The following is a 21,867-nucleotide window of genomic DNA, read 5'->3' as shown; positions in this document are numbered from 1 at the left end:
CTGAAAGAGGATGTCTAGACAGAAGATACATTATCTTTTTTGATGTTGGCCCTGGGAGCCATGCCTCCTCTGTTGCACTTGGTAAGCATCTGCCTGCCAAAAGCTGTTACCAGCAAGAGCATTGCTGTGGCATGCCACACCCAAAGCAGGTATTCTGAAACCAATCAAATAAAGGAAGAAGGGCATTTCTCAGATGGAACACATTTATTTGTCCCTGTTTGCAATGAAGCCTTTAAAAAGTAAATATATTGCAAAACATATTCCATAAGTAGATTTTCAATGATAAAGCATGTTATTCCTTTCCTATTATAATAGTGGAGACAGAAAATTTCATTTGAGCATTGTGGTCTTAAACTAACTTACATCTCACATCTAAGTATACAAAATGGCAAAAAGAAAGTTAGATTAGCATTAGAAATAGCTTTGGAGAGTAACCGTTTCAGCTGCTGCTTTCAGATCAAAAATGTGAGGCTAGAGGTTAACAGAATTGCTCAATAATATAATTAGGTTAGACAATATGGTATTTTACACATTGTTAGTATGTATGGTAGTTCCCACAGACAAGTGATGTTTATAACATATCTCATGAATTTCTAACAATTAAAAAGTCACAGGCATCAGATATTGGTTAATGACATTGCTCACCAACCTACTCCATTCTGGGGTAAGCAAAAGAATTTAGTATTTTTTCTTACAAGGGGATTTTTAATTCTAAGCAAGGCTCATTCTCAAACAGTTAATTTCTAGTCTTCCTTTAAAAGATACTTGTATTGAAACATGAGAAATAATGGATGTTTGCTCATGTTCCAACTCGCAAACCATGATTTCCTTTTTACATATTTATGGATTTCTCTGTTTTTCTTTCCCTCCCTTCCCTCCCTCTCCCCTCCCTCCCTCCCTCCTTCCTTCCTTCCTTCCTTCCTTCCTTCCTTCCTTCCTTCCTTCCTTCCTTCCTTCCTTCCTTCCTTCTCTCTCTCTCCCTCCCCCTCTCCCTCTCTGTCTCTCTCTTTCTTTCTGTGACTTGTAGAAATATCTCTTGCCTGCTTTGGGAAAAGAAGGGGAGGGCTGGTCTTTGAATTGCTAACTCTCAATCAAGACCGTGACACTTTGACTGTTATATGTTGCATTTTTTTCTCCCACTTTGTCAGCTGACTTTCTGGTTATGCTGCTTTTTTTTTTCTTTCATGATTTTAAATTGACCTTCTGGTTGATATCCAATTCGCTATTTATATTTATCAGTGTAAATGTGGCAGAATATGCTTTAAAACAACTACTAAAACCAGAATTGCACAGAAGTTAGCAGTAGTCATACACAAATCTATTCTTAAAATCCAGAAAGACTGATATTTTCTAGAGATTCTCAGCATAGTCCATAATATCACACCATATGAATTTCTGATCCATAAGGATGCGGATTTTTTAAAGACTCTGGGGCTACTTATTAAGAATGTGTCAATGCTTGTGTATTAATTTGATAAATTCTTAAAAGATATGTTCCTTAATAAATTTAGTTTATTCTGAACTAATTAAAAATAAGATACTTTTATGTAAGTAAATAAGATACTTTTATATCATTTTATTTAAATTTTAGTATGTTTTTAAAACAGAACATAGTACAAAGTACTTTTGATATAGACCTTAGGAAATATACAAAATTTATTTTTTCCAGACATTTCCCATGAATATTCTTGACCCAACTTTCCTATAGTCATTTAATGTGATTTTAGTAAACAGGAATTACTTATTTTTCTTTAGAAATTGAAAAATGATATAGCATTCATTTACTTCAATCTGTGTTAAAAAAGTGGATTCTGCTCTATAAACAAAAGGGAAGGTATTTAAGAAAGAAATATATATGTGTGTGTATAAAGAAACATATACAAAGAAAGAATGTAAATTCAAACATTAACAGTGGTTATCATTGGGTAGTATAGTTACAGGTGACATTTGTTTTTTATATCTTCCTCCTGTGCTTTCTCAATTCTCCTTAAATGTATCCATTCCATATTACAGTTAACAGTTGAACAGCAGGAGTTTGAACTTCATGGGACCACTTATATGTGGATGTTTTTTAATAACTATACTGGTGGTCCTCCATATCCTGGGATTTCACATCCAGAATTTAGCAAACCACAGATCAGAAAGACCTTTTCTATTTAGGTGGGACCACTTAACCCCCACATTGTTCAAGAGTCATCTACATAAACAATTAAACATAAGAAAGACAAATGGCAAACTTATTAACAGAAATCCTAGGTCACACCTTCTTCTTTTGAGTAATTGACACTGTTTATATATTCTAAGTGCAGTCTTTCCTCCGACCAGACAATGTGTGCTTTCAGCACAAGGAAAGAGGTGACAGTGTGCAAACTAAGAGGATGGAGCTTCCTGAGGTATTGGGAGAGCTTCAGCATCTTCAGTGCACATGCCTGCATCTCTGTGAAGTCACTTCAAAGGATTTATGAGTCTCAGGTCTAATTCTGTTGCAATGAATTGGCTCTTTTCCAATGATGATTTTAATTTGAGGCATTCTCCAGCTTTTTAGTACTTTATCCAGGAATGACACTGAAATAACAAGAATTCTTATTTAGATGACAGCATAGTCAACAACTGAACTTCCCAAATTTATGTGCTGATAATCATGATGCTGGCATTACATACAAGTGACAAGTTTAAAAGAAGTGTGTATTTCTCACTGGTTGCTGTATAGGGCACAGGACAGTATGACATAAATTGAGATACTGAGTAGGTGAGAGAGAGATGAGTGAATAACTCGACCATTCCCCAATTCTTCTTTTGTCAAAGAAAAAGTGTCCTCAAAGTTGAGCAGCTAAATACAAAGAGCCTCTTTTCAGAAGAGGTACAGATCCCTCGTAACCCACAAAATCATTCCTTGAGTCTTCTTTTTTAACCATGATTGTGGAAGGGGAAAGTATACTGGATCTAGTATGTTGGAGAGGGGCTGCCTTCAGAAAGTATGTCCTCTTCCCCTTATCACAGTCAAGATAGAAAGGAGGTATTGTATAGCCTCGGAGTCATCCAAATGCTTCCTGAGGCCATGCTGACCTCTCCTCTTTCTTAAGGCCAGGAATACAGTCTAGTCACAAATGGACAGACCCCTAATAAAGCCTATCAACCCACGTGAAAACCCCAGTAATTTCTATTACTTGACCCCTCATCATTGTTCTCTTTCTAGCTCACAGGTGTTCCCAACATCATAAGTCACCTGCATCTACAGTGGGCATTTTCATGTTCTTCAGCACATGGCTGTGTCTTTCGAGTCTGCCTCTTTACTTACATCACCCTCTCTGACCTTGTAGCAGGACTGAGTGCACAGATCTGCAGCTTGGTTCAGAATCTAATTCACTCCTTGTCTATGAGATGTTGACGCAAATGATTAACTTTTCTCCTATAGAACACCTGTGGTCAAAATGTTAAACTTTAAATGAAAATTTGAGTTCAATTCATTAAGGAATTCCTACCTTTTTATTAAAAGGTGGTCAACAGTCAATGAACACAATTTGAGATGTACCTTGATGTAAGGAATGTTTCAAAAAAGTTGAGGACAACTAAAATTTAGGTAAATTCATTCTCAAATACTTATCAAACACTTTTCATTTGGTCAAATCTATACTCAGAAATTTTGGGAACTTTAAAAATATGGTCCTTACTTATAAGTTAATTTAGCATGGGAGAGAAAACACATAAGCACAATGTAGGGTACCCTAAAGTGAATAATCAATGTTTATAGAATTAAAAGGGAGCAAGTGGCTTTTTTTTTCAGGGAAGATGGCTGCTTTACTCTAGGCAGTGTGTTTCTCAGCTTCTGTGAAGAGGAGGGAAACTCGCGGATCGGTGGAGAAACACAGCAAGTGGATTAGATTACTGAATCACTTTTGCAAGCAGGACATCAAAAAATATTGCGATCATTGAAAAACCAGACGGTAAGGAGACTGCTTCAGGACAAAAGGGACCCAGGGATCAGTACAGGGTCTAGGGGTGTGCAATCCCCAGGCCCGGTACTCAGAGTCTGCCTCAGGGCTCCCGGGAGAGGGGGGTCGCTGCTCCCTCCCCCGAATGCGGGGGTTGAGCAACTCCAGGGCAGAAGGCATTGCTTGAAGGAACAGATTGGCCAGTTGGACTGGGAAAAAATCGCCCAGGGACTACGAACACCCACCCAGAGACCTGGGAGAGGTGAGGGCCTCCAGTTGGCGGGTCCAGGGGCAACTGGGAAGTGCACCCACACCCCTAGCCTGGTGGGAGAGCAGATCGGTGGAAGACCCAGAGCCAGGAAGGGCATGGATCTCGCCCCGTCGGGAGGCCTGACTCTCGTGCTGTGATCCCGGAGGGGACGCGGTGCTTAGTGTGTTCCTACAGTACGTGACTCAGGGATTTCCAGCCAGCCCGGCCAGGGGCAGCCAGGAGGTGTGCCAACACCCCTGGCCCGGTGGGAGTGGGGATCGGTGGAAAACCCAGAGCTGGGAGGGGCTCGGCTCGTGCCCCATCAGGAGTCCTGACTCTCGAGCTGTGAACCAGGAAGGGTCATGGCAATTAGGGTGATACTAGACCCCAAATCTCAAAAGTTTGGTGGGGGGGCTCGCCCTTTTACGATTCCCAGGGAGGGCGCAGTCCCAATGTGTCTCGGGTGCCTCCTGAGATCATAGAGCTGGAACCCTGCAGGGACCCCGGAGTCCAGAAGAATGTGGCAGTGAGCTCCTGAGAGCGAGTGTGCTCGGGAGAGCCCAGGGTACCTGAGAGACTTGCTGAGATCTGGCTGGGAAGAGAGAGAAGCATTTCAAAGGTCCCTCAGCCTGCTGAAGCCAGCAAGATCAGAAAAACTGGTTTGGCCAGTTAGAAACCAACAAGAGGTTTTTTTTTTTGTAAATTTTGTTTTGTTTTATTTGGTTTGGTTTGGTTTTTGTGGCTCTTTTTGGTTGATTGATTTTATCTTGTGTTTTAAGTGACGTTTTATTTTTCAATTCTTATTATTTTTATGTCTTGCAGTCCCTTATGTTTCTCTTCCATTCATCCTAATATTATTCTTTCCACTCCAAATTTATCTCTCCTGCACTCCATCTTCTGCTTTTCTTTCCTTTTTTTTGTTTTAATCTTGCAAGTTACTGTAAATTTGTATTATCTTTTTCTCACTTTTTCGACATTTTTTATTTTAATAATATTTTGGTATTCTTTTTCTTTCTGTATAATCTTCTTTGCTTGGCTGGTTATACTGTCATTTGATAGGTTCCCCCTGGTATCTCAGTCACAGTGTGTTGATAATTTACTATCCTTCATCTGTGTTCCATTAATACATCTCTCAAGGTTCTATATTCTTTATTCTTGTTATCTAGATCTCATCAATTCTGCCACAAGACTGTCATTTTACTATTACTGTTAATAAGACCTAGTCCATACAATTCTAAATACTATTCAATACCCCTACCTGATCTCAGCCCACCTTGCAATTTCCTGAACTATACTATTGTGGGGGCTGTCTCTATTCTTTTACACACTACTCCTATATACTAATCTTTAATCCAACCCTACCTTAGAATCTGACCTCCCACAGCCTCACAGCTTTCTAGATCCAACTAACAATCCTCTCGTCCCCAATAAGAGACTTGCCCTCTTTCCATCCTTTCTAAAACATGGATAGTGGTGTGGAGGATCATGGTTAACGCTATAAGGAGCCAAAGGATAACCCATCTCTTCTCTACTGGCTGCTAATGTAAATATCATAGTATACTGTCTTGCTGTCTTAAACCATTTCGCCTTACTCCTCCAACTGATCACAAAAAAAGAGTAGGGGGTACCTGTGAACACCAGGATACACGAAGGAGATTGCACCATTGAATCTCACAAGTATTCTACCACAGAAGTTCACACCATAATTACAGGGAACCAGAGCAGATCAATTTAAGAAACAAGAAGAAACAAGAAGAAACCCACAAACAATGAGAAAACAAAGAAACAACCCCCAATTGAAGGGAAATGGGGAAGCCTCAGGAAAAATGCTAAATGAAATAGAGGCAACTCAACTATCAGATGGTGAGTTCAAAACAATGATTATCAGGAAGTTCAATGAACTCACAATGAGCTTTCAGAAATTAGAGGGAAACTACATAAATCTCACTGCAAACTATATAAACATGAAAAAGGAAATAGAAACTTTCAAAAAGGACAAGAGGAAATGAAGAATACAATTTCTGAACTGAAGAAAAAAGTAGAAGGAATGAAAAGTGGGATCAATGAAGCAGAAATTCGGATTAGTGAGCTAGAGGACAAAGTAAAAAGCAACATCCAGAAAGAGCAAGAAAAAAAAAAAGAGGCTCAGAAAGAATGAAGAGGGATTAAGAGAAATGCAAGACAATATGAAACGTAATAAAATCTGTATAATAGAAATACCAGAGGGAGAAGAAAAAGAGCAAGGGATAGAAAGCCTAGTTGAAAAAGTAATGAAGGAGAACTTCCCTAATTCAATGAGAGAAAAAGTCACACAAATCCAGGAAACACAGAGAGTCCTGATCAAGAGGAACCCAAAGAAGCTCACCTCAAGACACATCATAATTAAAGTGGCAAAATTTCAAGACAAAGAGAGAATCTTAAAGGCAGCAAGGGAGAAACAGGAAGTAACATACAAGGGAGCCCCAATAATGCTAACAGCTGACTTCTCAATGGAAACACTTCAGGCCAGAAGAGAATGGCAAGAAATACTCCAGGTAATGAGAACCAGAGGTCTGAAACCAAGGCTACTATATCCAGCAAGGCTCTCAATCAAGATAGAAGGCCAAATAAGAACCTTCCCAGACAAAAGAAGTCTAAAAGAATACACCTCCACCAAACCAGCTCTGCAAGAGATTCTAAAGGGACTGCTTTAAGGAAGGGAGGGAAAGGAGAGAGAGAGGAACACACATACATAAAAGACAATGAATAAGTACCTATCAATAATAACCTTAAACATAAATGGATTAAATGCTCCAATCAAAAGACATAGAATAGCTGAATGGATAAGAAAAAATGACTGACATATCGGCTGCCTACAAGAGACACATCTCAGGATAAAAGACCTACACAGGCTGAAAGTGAAGAGTTGGAAACAAATCTTCCAAGGAAATGGGCAGGAAAAAAAGCCGGAGTAGCAATACTCATATCAGACAAAATAGACTTCCAAAAACAAGGCCATAAAGAGAGACCCAGAAGGGCATTTCATAATACTCAAGGGAAGAATCCATCAAGAAGACATAAATATTGTAAATATATATGCACCCAACATAGTAGCACCCAAATACATAAAGAAAATCTTAGAGGAATTCAGGAAAGATTTTGACAGCAACACAATTATAGTAAGGGATTATAACACCCACTGTCAAAACCGGACAGATCTTCCAAACAAAATATCAAAAAATGATATTGTGGCATTGAACAATGCCCTAGATCAAATGGACTTAACTGATATATATAGAGCCCTTCATCCCAAAGACTCTTAGTACACATTCTTTTCAAATGCACATGGAATATTTTCAAAGATAGACCACATGATAGGACACAAAACAAGCCTCAAGAATTTCAAGAAAATTGAAATCATACCAAACATTCTCTCAGACCACAAGGGACTGAAGCTAGAAACCACCCCCAAGGAGGAAAACCCAAAACACTCAAAATCATGGAGATTAAATAGCATGCTATTAAACAATGAATGGGTCAAGAATGACACCCATTCATTTCTTCCCAAGAATGGGAAGAAATCAAAAGGTTTCTGGAAACAAATGAAAACGAACTCACAACAGCCCAAAACTAATGGGACACAGCCAAGGCAGTCCTGAGAGGGAAGTTCATAGCGATACAGGCCCATCTAAAAAAGTTAGAAACATTCCAAACAAACAACCTAACCCTACGTCTACAAGAACTCAAGAAACAACAACAAAGGCAGCCCAGAGCAAGCAGAAGGAAGGAAATAAACAAGATCAGAGCAGAATTAAATGACATAGAGACTAAAAGCACAATTCTAAGGATCAATGAATCCAAGAGCTGCTTCTTTGAAAAGAGAAACAAAATCAACAAGCCTTTAAGCAGACTCCTCAAGAAAAGAAGAGAGAAGACCCAAATAAACACAATCAGAAATGAAAGAGGAGAGATTACAACTGATACCACAGAAATACAAAGGATTGTAAGAAATTACTACAAAGGACTGTAGACCAAGAAATTTGAAAACCTAGGTGAAATGGATAAATTTCTAGAAAAATATAATTTTCCAAAACTCAATAGAAAAAGAAGCAGAAAGCCTGAACAGACCAATAACAACAAAAGAAAATGAAGCAGTAATCAAAAAACTCTCAACACACAAAAGCCCTGGGCCAGATGGTTTCACAGGAGAATTCTACAAAGCATTTAAGGAAGAACTAACACCTATCCTTCACAGAGTATTCCAAAAAATCCAGAAAGATGGGAGTCTCCCAAACTCTTTTTATGAGGCTAACATCATCCTAATTCCAAATCCAGAAAACGACACAACAAAGAAAGAAAACTTCTGGCCAATATCACTGATGAACATTGACACTAAAATCCTCAACAAAATACTGGCAAACCACATCCAACAATACATTAAAAAGATCAGACACCATGACCAAGTCGGATTCATTCCAGGAATGCAAGGATGGTTCAATATTCGCAAATCAGTAAATGTAATACATCACATAAACAAAAGCAAAGACAAAAACCACATGATCATATCAATTGATGCAGAAAAAGCATTTGATAAGGTACAGCACCCATTCATGATAAAAACACTCGGCAAAGTGGGAATAGAGGGAGCATTCCTCAACATAATAAAGGCCATATATGAGAGACCTACAGCCAACATCATACTCAATGGGCAAAGATTAAAATCTTTTCCACTAAGATCAGGAACAAGACAAGGCTGTCCACTTTCACCACTTCTATTCAACATAGTACTGGAAGTTTTAGCCAAAGCAATCAGACAAGAAAAAGAAATAAAAGGCATCCACATCGGAAAGGAGGAAACAAAACTGTCACTGTTTGCAGATGACATGATTGTATACACAGAAAACCCTATAGACTCCACCAAAAACTGCTTGACCTAATAAATGAATTTGGCAAAACAGCGGGATACAAAGTCAATATTCAGAAATCAAAGGCATTTCTGTACCCCAACAATGAAACAGCAGAAGCAGAGATCAAGGAAAAAATCCCATTTCAAATAGCAAAAAGAAAAATAAAATATCTAGGAATAAACCTAACCAAAGAGGTAAAAGGCCTGTATTCAGAAAACTACATAACTCTCAGGAAAGAAATCAAGGAAGACACAAACAAATGGAAACATATACCGTGTTCATGGATTGGAAGAATTAATATCATCAAAATGTCCATACTACCCAAAGCAATTTACACATTCAATGCAATTCCTATTAAAGTACCAATGGAATATTTCACAGACATAGAACAAACACTTCAAAAGTTTATATAGAATCATAAACGACCCCAAGTAGCTGACGTAATTTTGAGAAAGAAGAGTTAAGTCGGAGGGATCACAATACCTGACACTAAACTATACTACAAGGCCACCGTAATCAAAACAGCCTGGTACTGGCATAAAAACAGGCACATAGACCATTGGAACAGAACAGAGAGCCCAGAAATAAACCCAAGTCTCTACAGTTAATTAATATTTGACAAAGGAGGCAGCAACTAAAATGGAGTAAAAATAGCCTCTTCAACAAATGGTGTTGGGAGAACTGGACAGCCACGTGCAAAAAAATGAAACTTGAACACTAACTTACACCATATACAAAAATAAATTCAAGGTGGATAAAAGACTTAAATATAAAACGTGACACCATTAAAGTCCTAGAGGAGAATGTAAGAAAATCTCAGATATTTCACGCAGAAACTTTTTCACTGACTTGTCCCCTAGAGCAAGGGACATAAAGGAAAGAATAAACAAATGGGACCTCATCAAAATTAAAAGCTTCTGCACAGCTAAAGAAAACAGTATCAAAAGTAAAAGAGAGCCAGCTGTGTGGGAAAACATATTTGCTGGTGGTGCCTCAGACAGGGGTTTGGTCTCCAAAATATATGGAGAACTTACACGAGTGCACTCTAGGAGGACAAGGAATCCAATTGGGAAGTGAGCAAAGGACTTGAACAGACACTTCTCCAAGGAAGACATACAGAGAATCCAGGGACGCATGAAACGATGTTCAGTATTGCTGGCTATCAGGGAGATGCAAATTGAGGCCACGGTGAGATGCCACTTCACACCTGTCAGAATGGCCATCATAAACAAAGCGACAAACAACAAGTGTTGGAGAGGTTGTGGAGAGGGGGGATCCCTAGTGCACTGTTGGTGGGACTGCAGACTGGTGCAGCCACTATGGAAAGCAGTGTGGAACTTCCTCAAAAATCTGGAGATGGATCTGCCTTTTGACCCTGTGATTCCACTGCTGGGACTTTATCCTGGGAATACTGGAACACTGGTCCAGGGGAGCCTGTGCATCCCGGTGTTCATAGCAGCACAATTTGCAATGGTTAGATGCTGGAGGCGGCCAAGATGCCCATCGGTGGATGAGTGGATCAAAGGGCTGTGGTGCATTTGCATGGTGGAATTCTATGCAGCAGAAAGAAAGAAGGAGCTCCTGCCCTTTGCAACAGCTTGGATGGAGCTGGAAAACATTATGCTAAGCGAAACAAGCCAGGCACTGAGGGACAGGTACCATATGATCTCACCTTTAACAGGAACCTAAACAACAAAACAAAGAAACAGGCGAAGTATGGCCAGGGATGCTGAAATGGAGGACAGGCTGATGGTGCCCACTGGAGGGAGAAGAGGGAATTTCAGGGGACATGTGGAGGGGTTCACTGGAACAAACTTAAAGGATGCATGGTCAAAAACTAAGGGGAGGGTGGTAATGGGAGGGAAGTGGGAGGGCTGGGAGGGGGGCTGGATTGGGAGTAAAAAGGAGAAAACTGTATTTGAACAATGATTAAAATAAAATAAAAAAGTGAGCAAATGAATAAATGCAATAGAGTTAAGAGGTAAAAACAGTGATTGAAATGTTGAATGCTGTGGGATGTGTTTACATATGGTTTTTAACAATGGGAAGAATGATTTTCACTTGGGGAAACCAAATTCCTTCAAAATCAGGTCAATATAATCTCAAAGTATAACTGTGGAAATGTAAGATAATGTTAAAAGTAGCTTAACAATACTAACTACTGGGTGGAGGATATTATAAGTAGTTTTTATATTTTTGTATTTCTCAGTATTTTCTATGTTTTCAATAATAAGTGCAAATTATCCTCGCAAGAAAATAATTTATTTTAAAAGTTGAAATAGGCAGGAAGTGCTGTGAGTTCCAAAGAGAGACATTTCTTTAGACTGGAGTTATTTGGGAGAAATTCTTGAGTGAGTGAATTCTGAGCTGGGCTAATGCAACCTAGAATATAAAAAAGATGGAAATGTGCTTGAGGCAAGTAACCTGGCAGAGATGAGGCAAAATCATATGGTATTTTAAGCATTCTTTTGGAATATTTTTAAATGAATTATAATAAAGATAACCATCACCCTCGCAATCTGCTATAAATAAATTTTGCATAACTTTTCTGTCAAAGTGCCCCAATAAAAAAGAAAAACAAATCACCCCAGAGGCTTAGAGGCTAACTTAAAGTGCAGTATTCTCTGTCTTATTTTATCCTAAAATTTGCAATATTTGCCTTCTGCTCCCTTACAATGTATTTGTGTTAATATAAAAATACTACTACTTTCCCTTTGAACTATATGAATAACCTCAGAAAAAATATTCTCCTAGGAAGACATGCCATTTTCACTCATGACTTCCTTATCCCCTTTGTATAGTAGCCACACATTTCCCAGGCATTTGTAAATGCCCATTTGAAAGGGATCATTAAAGCTTCAAAAACTAAATGGCCCCATCTGAATTATTAAATAACAATGTACATTTCATTTGCTTCCGTAACCAGTCTTGAAAAACAATCTATTTGACAGAAATAAAGTGAGTAGAATCCAGATAATAAACATAGGGCTTTGTGTATTCATTTCTCTTTAGGAGAAAATTGACCAAACCCTGTACATTTTGGTTTAGAAAGAGTTGAATTGCCTGTTTCTTGAATAACTGTAAATGCCTCTCCCATCCCCTTACCTTTCCTGGTGGCTGCTTTCAATGTCCTCTGTAGAATTTAGGATTTCTGACAGAGGTTTAGATACCAAATGCAAGGTTTACATTAATGCACATTGCTATGGGAAAGAGGTGGGCCAAAAAATGTACTTAAAAATGTGGCGTTTTCCACCAAAAAACTGCTTGACCTAATAAATGAATTTGGTAAAACAGCGGGATACAAAGTCAATATCCAGAAATCAAAGGCATTTCTGTACACCAACAATGAAACAGCAGAAGCAGAAATCAAGAAAAAAATCCCATTTGAAATAGCAAAAAGGAAAATAAAATACCTAGGAATAAACCTAACCAAAGAGGTAAAAGACCTGTATTCAGAAAACTACATAACACTGAGGAGAGAAATCAAGGAGGACACAAACAAATGGAAACATATACCGTGTTCATGGATTGGAAGAATTAATATCATTAAAATGTCCATACTACCAAAAGCAATCTACACATTCAATGCAATACCTATGAAAGTACCAATGGCATATTTCACAGACATAGAACAAACACTTCAACAATTTATATGGAACCATAAACGACCCCGAATAGCTGCTGCAATTTTGAGAAAGAAGAGTAAAGTAGGAGGAATCACAATACCTGACATTAAACTATACTACAAGGCCACGGTAATCAAAACAGCCTGGTACTGGCATAAAAACAGGCACATGGACCAATGGAACAGAACAGAGAGCCCAGAAATAAACCCAAGCCTCTACGGTCAATTAATATTTGACAAAGGAAGCAGCAACATAAAATGGAATAAAAATAGCCTCTTCAACAAATGGTGTTGGGAGAACTGGACAGCTACGTGCAAAAAAATGAAACTCGAGCACCAACTTACACCTTATACAAAAATAGACTCAAGGTGGATAAAAGACTTAAATATAAAGCATGACACCATTAAAGTCCTAGAAGAGAACGTAGGTAGGAAAATCTCAGATATTTCACGCAGAAACTTTTTTACTGACTTGTCTCCTAGAGCAAGGGACATAAAGGAAAGAATAAACAAATGGGACCTCATCAAAATTAAAAGCTTTTGCACAGCTAAGGAAAACAGTATCAAAATAAAAAGAGAACCAACTGTATGGGAAAACATATTTGCTAATGATACCTCAGACAAGGGTTTAATCTCCAAAATATGTAAAGAACTTACGCGACTCCACTCTAAGAAGACAAGTAACCCAATTAAAAAATGGGCAAAGGACTTGAACAGACAATTCTCCAAGGAGGACATACAGAAAATCCAAAGACACATGAAGCGATGTTCAATATCGCTAGCCATCAGAGAGATGCAGATTAAAACCACAATGAGATACCACTTCACACCAGTCAGAATGGCCATCATAAACAAAGCAACAAACAACAAGTGTTGGAGAGGATGTGGAGAAACGGGGTCCCTAGTGCACTGTTGGTGGGACTGCAGACTGGTACAACCATTATGGAAAGCAGTTTGGAACTTCCTCAGAAAACTAAAAATGGATCTGCCTTTTGACCCAGCAATTCCATTGCTGGGACTCTATCCTAAGAACACTAAAACACCAATACAAAAGAACCTTTGCACCCCGATGTTCATAGCAGCACAATTTACAATAGCTAGGTGCTGGAAGCAACCTAGATGCCCATCAGTAAATGAATGGATCAAAAAACTATGGTACATTTACACAATGGAATTCTATACAGCAGAAAGAAAGAAGGAGCTCATACCCTTTGCAACAGCATGGATGGAGCTGGAAAGCATTATGCTAAGTGAAACAAGCCAGGCAGTGAAAGACAAATACCACATGATATCACCTTTAACAGGAATCTAAACAACAAAACAAAACAAAACAAAACAAAAAACTAGCAAAATACAACCAAAGACACTGAAATAGGGGATAGTCTGACAGTGGCCAGAGGGGAGAGAAGAGGGAATTTCAGGGGGGAATGGGCAGGGATTACAGGAACAAATTTGGAGGACACATGGACAAAAACTAAGGGTGGGGGGTAATGGGGGGAAGGGGGGAGGGTTGGGTGGAGGGGCTGGAACGGGAGTAGGGGGGAGAAAACTGTACTTGAACAATGATTGAAATAAAAAAAAAAAAAAAGAAAAAAAAATGTGGCGTTTTGCTTCTGTTTTCCACAGGAGTGGCCTGATCCCTTTCTAGAGTTTTGCTTGTTTCTGAAAATGCCCTGGGGAACTTACAGATAGGAAATGTTAGGACTGTTGGGCATGGCCAGAGTAAACAAGGCCTGGATGAATTGCTTTGTGTGCTGAAGAAAAATGGAGTTTGGGAGTTACAAGAAAACTAAGAGCTGTCATGACGTACTCTTAGAATGGGTTAAATTTATGAACAAAATGGACAAATGTGAGAGAGGCTTGGAAACAGGGTAAAAAGCCAAGGTTAAAGGGTACCTGGCCAGTGAGAAAATAATTATAGTGTGAAATAGTTCAGCCTTTTATAAATTTTTCCTCTTAAGTTCCAGGTAGTAAATATGTTGACTTTGTGGGCCACACAGTCTCTGGGAATCTGTGGCATGTACAGTTAGTCTCACCTTATCTGTGGTTTGGCTTTCCATGATTTCAGCCACCCACAGTCCATCCTGATCTGAGCATATTAAATGGAAAACCAGAAATAAACAATTCATAAGTTTTAAATTGCATGCCATTCTGAGTAGCATAATGAAATCTCAGGTGATCCCACCTACAACATAAATCCTTCCTTTGCCCCGTGTATCCACAGTATATGCTCCCTGCCTGCTAGTCACAAAGCAGCATGTGGGTTATTAGATGGACTGTCATGGTATCACAGTGCTTTGTTCAAGTCACCCTTATTTTACTTACTTATGGCTCCAAAGTGCAAGAGTAGTGATGTTGGCACTTTGATGTGCCAAAGAGAAGCTCTGAAGTGCTTCCTTTAAGTAAAAAGTGAAAGTTTTCAACTTCAGAGAAGAAAAACAATATTCTGAAGTTGCTAAGATCTAAGACAAGACACATCTTCCACCAGTGAATTATGAAGAGGGAAAAGAAAATTTGTGCTGGTTTTGCTGTCACACCTCAAACTGCAAAAGTCATGGCCACAGTGTGCAATGAGTGCATAGATAAGATGGAAAAAACATAGTATATGTAGGATTCAGTACTATCCACAGTGTTAGAAATGCACTGCAGATGTCAGAATGTATCCCCCACAGGTAAAGGGGACACTACTCTTTTCAATTGAGTTGTAGTGTGAAAAAGTCACAGACAATAGGTAAATGACTGGACAGCTGTGTTCCAGTAACACTTTATTTACAAAAACAGTTACTTTTTCGTTCAGCAATTTCTAATATTCATGTCTATGTTGTGTGCCACTTTGGGTTGTAGTGTTATTTCCCATCACATCTTTATCAGGAAGCTGGGCATTTACTACACAACAGCTTGGTGTAGGGCTACTTGAGTGGGTGGAATGAAGGGATAAGACATGGTAACAAGCTCAAGAGGAGGAGGACAGGAAGGAGAGAGCCTTCCTAGGAGATCAGGTGAGGAACAGAGGTCAGTGAAAGTGGGAAAGTGAAGAGGTTAAGAGAAAGTCTCCATGGGATCCTCAAGAGACTCTGCGTATTTAAGGGAAACTGGGGGAGTTGGAGACACACCCAAATGGCAAATTTTTGGGTTCCACAAGGAAAAGTAAAGCTTTCTACTTCTCAAAGGTTCATGGCATAAATGAGCAAAACTACAGGAATGCTTTGAGAACCAGTGCCTGTGCACAGCGCTGACAGAGTCCTCACCCCAGATGACAGAGATAACAGTTATCCAAGAAAAGTAACAACAACATGACATTTCCAGCTCCTGAATACTTCCAAACATCTTTGGTATCAGGAACCTACCTGGTGCAACATCATATTTAAATCCCATTTCCATCTTCCATATTTGAGTTTTTAAAAGCCTTTTGAGTTAATTTGAATATTGGGTACCTGTTATGTTCCTGATTTGTTTGCAGACTTTTTGCATGATCACAGCTGCCTTCTTGGGGTTGTAAATGAATATTTACTTCTTTAGGTTCTTCATCTCTATTACTGCTAATTGGCAGGGGAGAAAAAATAGGAAAATTATTTAATTACATACATTTCAGTTTTGAAAGAAGTTAGTTGGTGGCTTTTTTAATGAAATTTCTGGAAAATTAGAGCACAATTTGCCTCAGGTTTTGGATATCTTTGTAAGGTATCTAAAAAGAAAAATGTAGCCAAGTCTACTTTTCAAGACTAAGTAAAACCTTGGATTAGAAAATAATACTAAAACCATCCTATATGTTGTGTCATAACTCTAAACTGCTTCTAGACAAATGCTCATCCTGTAAAACAACCCATTTACCTATTCCCAAAGTTATATTAATTAGTAAATACTGTTCAACAAAGCTGTGACATCAAGCTTCATAATGTAAATGGCTTTGCACTGCAATCTAACACAAGGCTTCCTTTTGCCCTGATAGTGAATATACATGTTCTGTATTTTATGTAAGACCTATAGTATAGGAAGTAGCAGTTGTTGTCGTGAAGATATATGAGAACTGACAGTAAAAGAAATATGTAAGCACTTAAATCTTAATTATAAGTTATGTATAAATAACAATAGCTAACATTATCTGACATTCATCATAAGCAATGCACTCTGTTAAGTTGAGGTAGGAACTACTATTACTCCTACCTTCCAGGCAAGGGTAATAAAGATTAGAGAGATGAAGGATGTTTTACAGGGTTTTAAAGCTAGTAAGTGAGTGTGAACACAGGTCTTGCTTGTGCAAATCCCATGGTCTTACATGATATACTGTGCTGCTTCTTTTGGGGTTATCTAATGAGAAGTTTATTTTAGATAAATGAATTGATAAATAATGCCAGCACTTTTATTTCAAGTGTGCATTACTACTAGGGATTTAAGCCTGGAAGCACAAAGAGGAAATGTATGCTACCACTTTCCACTACTTTCTCATTATTTACTCTTTATCCTCTCATATGAAATAGATGAGGACCTCACTTGAGACAAAAAAAAATGTGAGTCAGAAGCCAAAGTTTTCACAGGATGAGGAAAGGCAAACTTGAGATCCAGTATGAGGAAGGAGAGGGTTGTACATGCAGGTGGTATGGGCTTCCAAGGAGCAGTGATTCTGTGGTGAGATAAGTAATGGTCTGAAAGTTGTCTTGGATGATGAGTTATATATGGGGTGTGAGAGAATACAACCTCAATGAGTATGTAACAGTGGAGAATTACAGCAGTGGTTGAAAAAAACCCATATTAATCAAGTAGCAATTATAGAATGGGCTGTATTAAAAGGCTCAGAAAAATTATGTATTAAAAATTTCCTTATGAGTCTTTTGTAGACATCAGCAGTTGCAGTTCCTGCCTGATCTAGGAACGCCCCTGACCACAAGAACTGGACAAGTGTCAGCAATTTATATTAGAACCAGTGGAAACATTGCATGCACATCCTGCTCCTGAACATCTGCTGTAAAACTGTGGATAGAGCAATACAACTCCATGATGACACACACAGGAGGGAACATTGAAAGCACCAGAGAGCAGAGCTGAGAAACTTCATGTTGCCAGAAATTCCTTTGTCTCCCTCTTCCCATGGTTCCCCTGAATGACCTAGCCAGGATGCCTGAGATGGTAAAATGGTTTTGGATCCATGAGCCTGCCATCTTCTCAGACTGTAGACTCCTGAATAAACCCCTTTCCTTCACAACTAGAACCTGCTTCATGAGGTTGGCTTTCATGGTAGTGGGTAGCCAGACTTGTGGGTTACTTTCCCGGTTTGAAGTAATGTCGAATAAATGGCAATCTAGTTGGTTCATGGTGGTTATGAGAGATTGCATACTGTTCTACAGAAGGATATTGGCTCAATATACCCAAATAGCTAAAACAAATCCAAGTACATAGAAGTGGGGATGAAAGGTTTATAAGAAAGGGATCAAAAGAAATATTCCAGCTTTATAGTGTGTATAGTTCTGGGTACTGAATTTTCTGGAATATAGATTAAGAAATGTGCAACTAAAATTATCAGTGGAACAGCTGAATGGGTTCAGGATTTTGAGTCAGATAACTGGAATTAAAAGTTTAACTCTTAACAACTTCCTACTGATATGATATTAAACAAGTTGCTGAATTTCTCTGAATTTATGTTTTGTGCTTTGGGACAACGTTGTTGTACTTACCTACCTCTTAGAATTGCTTTGCATACCAAAGAAGACAATAAATGGTAAAGCTATATTAGCTGTTGCTATTTGCATGACTAATGTCTACTCCACAAGTAGAGGTCAGAAATTATTAATCAAAATTCTTTTGAGTACCTCTAGATGATTTCTGCTCACAGGGAGAACATCATCAAGGAAGGGAGATGATGAGGTGTGTGGTGGGGACCAAAAACATTAGAGATAAATTAATAGAAGTGGGAAATTCAAAGAAGAAGGAGAAGGAAGTGACTAGATTATTTGCAAAAAAGTTCAGCTGTGACAGTCTACTCTTAAAAATTTACATTGGTACGTTTTGTGAAATGTTAAACCTTCAGTTTTTATAATGCTTTTTTCAGTTTTTATAATGCATTTGTTTAGAAAACTGTTCAGCTATATTTATAAGCTGTTTTTCATTGGTATAGAATTTGTTAAGCTTATAACACTGATTTCTTTGATTTTAATCTCACTGATTTTATTATTGGTAAACAAACTAATTAAAAAACTGTGTCTTGTCTTCCCAATCAAGAATATTTCTTTATTTAGATCTTAATCCTTCCAAGGTATTTGTAAATTTAAAGGTAAATGGTGTTTAAGAGAGAGTTTATTTATTTACTTTTAGAGAGAGAAAAGAGAAGGAGAAAGAGAAGGAGAGAAATACTGATGCAAGAGAGAAACATCTAAAGTTGTGTTTTGTATGCCCCTAACTGGGGTTTGAACCCAAAACCCAGGCATGTGGCCTCACTGGGAATTGAACTGGTGACCTTTCACTTTGGGGAATGATGCACAACCAACTGAGCTACACCAGCCAGGGCTAAAAGGTAAATGGTTGTAATAAAATATTTATTTTTAAAATAACCAATGCAATACCTCAGTCCTTCCACACTGGCAGCCTGAGATGTGTGGACCAGTGGGGCACGCTTTCTGACTGTTAGCTCCCTGATAGGGTCTGTGTACTGAGTAGGGAGTCTGGAATGTCCTCAGCAAAGTGGGACACCAGCTGCCTCATTGACATCTTTGGGAAAATTCCTTCTACTGTTTTCTCTTATCTAAAACTCGAGTCCTTCTTAAAATTCTAACCTTTTAAAAGAAGTGTTCTTCATATGGTATATATTAGTGTGAATATTTCTCTTTGCATAATGTGCTTCAAAGGCCTTCTTTATAAAAATTACTACATCTGTTTATGTAGTGCTTTTATCTGAGGTTTTCATTTACTTCTCTTTGGCTTCCAAGAGGAGGCAAGTATAGTAATAACCATTTTCTAAGAGAATATGGCTGTACTGACCCTTTTTTTGCGCTTTAGAATAATCCAGCAGGAAACAATGCTGAGTACAATAAAGACCATACCAAAGGATGTGCCTAGGCAGTAAAACAAGGCAGTTAAATGCATGGAAAATATATGCATATATTTTAAACTCTATCTTAATATCTAGTCTCTCTAGAGGTTGCCAATGATTTTTTTAAAAAAAATACAACTACGTTCTGGTTTAACAAACACTGACACAGGCTTACCTTCAAGGTTCCCCTTCTGCTGCTTGTTTAATCAAGGACATTAATGTAACAACCACAGGATTATAGATAGGAGTGAGCAGAGCAGTGTTGTAACCTTTAGTCCAACAGCAGCCTTTCAACAAGTATCTGAGAACAGTGCTGGTGCTCCTGGGCTCCAGCTCTCCAGGGCCCTGCACAAGTCTCTTGTGTAAGGCCTGAGGCAAAAACTATTATATACCACAGACTCTACCAACTCCCTCCAAAGCAAATTATCATGACTCTTCCTCTCACATACACAGATTACAGAAGTGGGCTTAAAAAACTGGTCTTTGTGGTTCCCAATTTGTGCAAGTGAGCAGGACTATCATCCCAAAGAATATTCCCAGGTTGTATTCTCCATCTACAATAAAATGACATGAATGACTGGTCATTTGTAATGGTTCACAGCTAGTATAGAAGCTTTTGCAGAGAACACTCACTCTATACGCATGTGAGGATGCCAGTTCTGTCACACATGGCTTGAGTTTATCACTACTTCCTTTCTGAATGAAATCACAATGTAAGATATTTTGATCTCTCTTTTTACATTTCATTCATTGTAAGTGGGTACTTAATATACTTACTGTTAGAGATGCTAGAGTTTCTCAACAAGCTCTTATAAAACTTACCAATAATGAGAGTGCCATGTGAGCCTAAAAAGAGGACAAAGGTCACAAATGCATCAGTCTTACACTCCACAGGAGCCCTCAGCCAGGGACAGTCTATCCTAATTTTTGTCCTTACACAGTCTCATTTTGTTCTAATATATATAAAGAAACACTGGTTTTACTCAGTCTCATTTATCTTGTATATTCAGGATGTGTGTTTTTTTCTTTTCAACTTAATATTTTTAACATTGAATTAGTAGAACTATAGCTAAAATGTATAAAATAGAGCAAAAGAAAAATCATATAATACTACCATTAAATGTGTTGGTACATTCCCTCCTGGTACATGCTCCCATGCATCTAGGCTTTTACATATGTGTAGAATTTCTTTAACCTCTGAACAGTGGAATTAAGCACTCAGTAGTTGTTAATTTACAACCATCACTACCACCACAACTACCACTACTGCTACTTGTATGATAACATTATTAACTCTTCATTAAATTTTACATATTTCTCATCTCTCTTCTGCTTTCTTATTTACTTTCCAAAATACATACATAACCTGGAGGTTAAATTTGTTGACCTTTAATGATTTTCTCTATTATATCAAAAATTCTCATAGTTTACTTTCTTCTAGTAGTTTGGTAAATATATCTTTAATTTTTATGTTAGCTTTTCCATGTTGAATTTTAAAACTTTAACTCTTTATTACATCTGTTACTTTTTGTAAGATATAAAGAAAGTTTTTAGGTTTGTTTCAGTGCTACCTATATTATTTGATCATGTTTATCTTTCCTGTGGATTGATGATATACCAACTATTATATTTCATTTATAAGATAATCTTACTGTTATTTACAACAACCCTTATTTTATTAATATTGATCTTGTTTCTTTTATAAAATAAGTATAATTCACTTAATATCTATTTTTGTTTCACAAATATCTACTTGTGCTGGTTTAAAGTGATTTGTATATTGTGGCTTTCCATTCTCTTTTAATATCTGGTAGGGTGGTCCCCCAATTGTGTGAACTTTCTGTCTTTCACATCTACATCTTCAGAATCCTCTAAAGGCATTCATTCAGTCAGGTAGGCAGTGAGCTTTTTGACAAAGTGGATGCAATCTGCTGTTAAGAGAGTGACAAGTTTATAATTTGGGAATATTATTTATAAGATTAGCTAGCACACTTGAGGGGTTAACTATTAAGCATATCTTGAAGAATCTTGGTACTCATTATTATAAATAAGAATCATAAGGATGGGTGGAAGAAAACTAGCACTAACTTAGGTTAAGATAAGTTATTCATTGTTAATTTTGCGCATCAGCTTCTTGATGCATACAAGTTCAA

At 38.0% G+C, this 21,867-nt stretch overlaps 1 protein-coding gene and 1 long non-coding RNA gene across 2 annotated transcripts in view; both read right to left on the bottom strand.

The window, feature by feature from the left end:
• CR1 (complement C3b/C4b receptor 1 (Knops blood group)) overlaps positions 1-21,867 on the bottom strand; it is a 251,622-nt gene that overhangs the window by 112,203 nt on the left and 117,552 nt on the right.
• LOC118498073 lies at positions 1,596-19,884 on the bottom strand. Its single transcript, XR_004900598.1, has 3 exons — positions 19,663-19,884; positions 16,128-16,232; positions 1,596-2,565 (listed from the first exon to the last, which is right to left on the bottom strand). It is a non-coding gene; the product is annotated as an uncharacterized LOC118498073 (long non-coding RNA).

This window comes from Phyllostomus discolor, chromosome 14 (genome assembly GCF_004126475.2).
Source record: "Phyllostomus discolor isolate MPI-MPIP mPhyDis1 chromosome 14, mPhyDis1.pri.v3, whole genome shotgun sequence".
Classification (NCBI taxonomy): Eukaryota; Metazoa; Chordata; class Mammalia; order Chiroptera; family Phyllostomidae; genus Phyllostomus; species Phyllostomus discolor.
Note: the sequence above shows the minus strand (reverse complement) of the source record. Positions and strands in the feature narration are given on the sequence as shown.